Source organism: Penaeus vannamei, chromosome 33 (genome assembly GCF_042767895.1).
Source record: "Penaeus vannamei isolate JL-2024 chromosome 33, ASM4276789v1, whole genome shotgun sequence".
NCBI classification, from domain to species: domain Eukaryota; kingdom Metazoa; phylum Arthropoda; class Malacostraca; order Decapoda; family Penaeidae; genus Penaeus; species Penaeus vannamei.
In genome coordinates this window covers 20239197-20244196 of record NC_091581.1, presented here as the reverse complement: position 1 = coordinate 20244196, position 5000 = coordinate 20239197, and the positions used below count along the sequence as shown (strand labels likewise).

The 5000-nt window shown below is 36.2% G+C and overlaps 1 protein-coding gene across 6 annotated transcripts in view; it reads left to right on the top strand.

Moving 5' to 3' along the window:
• Positions 1–5000, top strand: part of mbc (myoblast city) — a 68718-nt gene that overhangs the window by 44844 nt on the left and 18874 nt on the right. The window lies entirely within an intron of this gene.

Genomic DNA, 5000 nt, shown 5'->3' with positions numbered 1-5000 from the left:
TACACTCATCTTTTCACTCTTATATCTTTTTGAATTTCTGTCTTTGCTGTTTAACAATACTAATAAGGCATTTAACAGATGGAGAATGCTCTGGTGCAAAGGTTCTTGTGATCAGATATGATAGCCTGATTGGATACATGAGTTAACTTTGTGCAGTTGTGTAGTCCATCCAAGGATCAAGGAGAACAAAAGGTAGGAGACAAGGCACCTGGCAATGCCACAAAACCCAACCTCAGAACTCAGTTGTCCCCCTTCAGATGAACTGCCATGAGATAGGATGGATTCCATACTTAAGGCTGAAGGCAACATCCTTATGTTGCCTGTATGAAGGGCAGAGAATGAGATCTTAGAAAATAAATAAATAAATTAATAAAATAAATAAATGCGTAAATAAATCATCAAATGACTAAATTCTCTGGGTCTTGGAACAGGAGACACTAAAAGGGGCAACTCACCATACACCAATATACTCTAACTCTCAACAAGTTTGTTGACTAAGATTGTGCAGAGAGCATCTGTGGTGAGTAATGTTTTGACTTACAATTGAGTTATGCTAGATCCACCTGACCTGCCTCCCTGACCCTATGAAAGTCAATTGATCTGAGAAGCTCTAGTGTGGAAGTAAAGCTTGGCACCAGAAGAGTATGGGAATATAACCTGGGACAGTCACTGGAATGACATGTCTAACCCATTGCACTGTCAGCTGCCCAAGGATCAAATTAAAAGCACAGGAAACAATTTTCCTACTTTCTCTTATTTTAGCTGCAGCATATATGATAGTCCAGTAATTAGGCAAGAGAGTGACTTTAAGCTGTAGCTACTAAATCATTGCAGTAATTGTCAAATGAGGATATAACTGTTGAGTGGAAAGGAATCCAGTCACACCATAATCAGTTGAAAAACTGTGTAATTAGGCTGTCATATTTGATTGTTATAACTTTGCACCAGACCATAGAGGTGACTGGAAATGATGTACTAGTTGTACAATTACATATTATATTAGATAAAAAAAAAAACAGTTTATGTTTTTTTTCTAAAAGCTGCGTTTATGTAAGATTAAAAAGCAAATGCTAAGAAATAGAAATGTGTTGACCCATTTCTCACAAAAAAATTGTAACCAAGATATAACTGTGAAAGCATTAATAAATGAAAGATTACACATAGGCCTGGGCACTACAGCTTGTGGCAAATTTAGATTTTATTTATTGTATCAAATGATTGATATATTGAAGGGGTTAACAACCTGTAAAATAATTAACACTGTGAAGGGGTCTGCAAATTAAAGCAGATTTTCTCTTATTCGAGAATGACACCTTAACATTAACTGACCACATTTCCACTGTGCATGGTTGCATGCACCGCACAACTGCTTTTAGTGGCCTGCTTCCAAAGTTGGTGTTCCATGTGGCTGTGGCTTCTGCTTTTTGTGCCGTTTTGTTTTGTGTACATCTAAGTGAAGAGGAGTGTGGATGTACATTTCAAGTGTTTTTTCTATTTATTTATTTATTGTGTGTGTGTGTGTGGGTGCGTGTGTGCATGTGTATATGTGAGTGTGCACGCGTACTCGCATGCATGCATGTGTGCATGCTTGTACATGTGTGTGTGTGTGTGTGTGGGTGTGCGTGTGAGTATGCGTGTGCGTGTGCGTGTGTGCGTGTATGTGTGTGCATGTGCATGCATGGATGGGTGCATGTGTGCATGCATGCTTGCTTGCGTGTGCATATGTGGGTGAGTCAGTGGTTGGGTGGGTGCGTGGGTGCTTTCTTGCGTGCATGTTCATAAGGTGTATTGTAATTTTTTTTGTGCATTGTTTTGTGTAAATGGGGATTAATATTTTGAATATGTGAAAATATTATGAATATCTCTAGAGAAAGATATAGGTTTGGAGAACTGTAGTTTTTAATGTTGTAAACTAGCAGGCAAAACAAGTGATAAGTACAAGAAAAGATGGCAAGGAAGGTGATTTTTGTATGTATGGTTTGATATATTTGTTGTAACTGGAATCTATTCATAGTTAACCCACCGAGACTGGGTACATGGAGTTTGGATTTGTTTGTTACCTAGATGGCTTTACATGGTCATGGGCATCAAAGAGTCAGTTATCTATTTACCACATTCGTTGAATTAAAGTGGTTATTGTAATTATTATTAACCTGTAGGATCTGGGTGTCTCCTGGCTCAAAGGTGGGCCAGAAACCGGGCATTAGGCTTCCTTGAGTAACAGTATGTTCACTCATGGTATCAAGATTCCTTGCCTCCTCTTTGCAGTGCTATTAGCCTTTTTCTATAGACTCGTTTTTGCCGTTTTGCCATTTCCCAAGGTCTGTATTTGTCATTTTACATGCTGTATCAAGAAGATGATGGACTTGTCGTAGAGCTGACTCATTATATCTCCAGGCCGTTTACACTTTTCATTGTAGTTATTTGTTGTATTGTTTATATTTTCATGCAGTTATTTATTTTATTTGTTATATTTCCATATTATGCACTTTTATGTAATGCCTCCTATGCTGCCAGTAATAGGGGGCAGGGACTTGTGTGTGAACAAGTGTCCTCCATGGAGATGGTCCTCTCCCAGGCATGCGCTCATGACAAGGTGTCCATTATCTGACACTGCAACAATTTCCCATAGTGAGACATTCATGCCCCTCACCTAGATTGTATCATATGATCATATGTTGTCTTTCTTGTTATTCTCAGCATCGAAATGACATTATTAACTGTAACAGTGGCAAAGAAAGTAAAAATCTGAAGGTTGGGTTAGATAGGTGAATCAAAATAGGCCATGTGGAACCCTCCAAGTGTAAACAAAGAAGATAAAACAAAACTACAGAAGACAGTATGTGTGCAGATGTGCTCCCAGTATCAGTGGCTTAACCATTTGGAAGAGGGAGAAACATCTTAGAAAGCAAATCTATAAATGCCTTGTATTTGTTTATGTTACACTTGAGCATTGTAGAATGAACTTCAAGTAAATAGATTTTTGATAGGTGAATGATAGAGGTTGCAGATACAAAAGAAAAACCCCTTAAAAGAATTTTGCAAACATATATTTTTTACAATTTTATCATATGTACTTGAAGTAAAATTTCTTTGATAATTCCAGTCCCTTGAATTGTAGTTTTGTTAAACTTTTTAGGTGTTGCTTAGATTAGCTTCAGAGAGGGAAAGCAACCTGTATGTGCCATTGATTTATGGAATTAAAAGGGAGTAAATGGACTTATGAAGAAAATAATGATAGCTGAGAAAGATTGGAAGAGATATGAAAAGTAAGTCTTTATTCTAGCTAGGTGGAATACTAAAAGAGATACAGCACTGTGTTAATTGTCTTAGTAAAACATTTTTGAATGTCTTAAGATATTCTTGTAATGTTCTCTATTCATCAGTGGTAAATTTTTACTTTAAAAAAATAGCCCTTTGGTGAGACACATTTCTTTTAGAAAAGTGAATCGTAGCCTCTGCTCTAAAACAGATTAGATTTACCTTTACTTTAGAAGTGGCCTTATCATTATCTGTTTTATGAACTGATTAGGCAGCTTTGATTAAATAACAAATCGTCAGCCTGTCAGCAAGGCTTTATCCTTGCAGCTTTTGTACGCATCCTTTTAAAACATTGCATGTTTGATATTGTCAAATATTTGGCTGAGTAGAACAGCAGATAACAGCAAACACAAACACTCATGTGCGGTATCAAGACTCCTTGCCTCTCCTTTGTGATGTTGTTATCTTTTTCTGCATAAGCGTTTTGCTTTTTTGCCATTTTCCATTTGTCATTTGATATGCTGTTTCAAGATAGGAATAGATTGTTTTCCTTACACAGACTCCATATCATCTCTCAATACTAATAACAATAAGTAACACTTTGTTATTAGTGTGATTTATGTATTATTCAGTATTCTGTAACACCTTGAGTCATTGGTCACGGTAGGCTGGAACAGGATCATGAACATGGAAATAGTGTCCTTCCTTGAAGAGCTTTTTGCACTCATGACAAATCATTCCCATCACATTTGAAGAACTCAGTTTTAAATACCAGAAAGTTTATTTTATTGCCATATCTCAAACAGAACAAGTTGAACAAATTATTACAGTTACCTTTTGTGTAAAATAGGGAAATCTAAATGAAAATAGGGGAGATTACTATGAATGGATGCTTAAAAGACTTACTCTTTTTTCTTGATCACATTGAATGATAAACTGTGTATTTAGTTGTATTGACAAGTATTTAGATGTCCAAATAGTAATGAGATGATATACCATGAGGTAATTATTTAGTATATAATAATATGTTTGGAGGGGATGTAGGAAGAGGAAAAGATCTAGGGTTTGGAACCTGAATTACTACTGCATACTCACTATGTTTCATTCACAATTAGATAGTAACAGGAAAACATTGGTTCAGGCAGAGGAGGGCCCACAAGGAGAGTGAGGGTATAAGGAGTGATATTTTGGGTGTAGCTGAAGGTAGCTTGCCAAATAGTACCAGACATATTAGAGAATTGTATGTATAAATCATTCATAACAGAAATGTTTTAGGGAAAAGTCCCACCAGTTTTTTACAGGCCCAGCATAGTGATGGCAAATATGCCTTAAGGGGCAAACTTAGCACCAAACTTTCACATAGTTCATATAGTATAGAAATGTGCAATTTAACCCATTCTAAAGGTTGGCCTGTACCTCCATGCCATGCTCTAAGATGAGCCTGCTCTAAGTTATGTTAATTAACCATTGTTACAGTCAGTTAAAAGTAAGCTTAGTCTCTTTTTAGCCTCATTTTAGCTGAAAGTGTAGAGAGTGGGAAAAGTATTTGTTTTCTGTGCTCATAATTTTCCCATTTAGTAGTTGACTGCCCAGCGCATTGCTTGGTACAGCACAGGAGACACACATTAGCAATGAGTTAATGATAAGCAATGAGGAGAATGACTTTTTGTTTATATTTACTTTTTTATTACTATTATTATTATTGTTATTATTATTATTATTATTATTATTATTTGTAT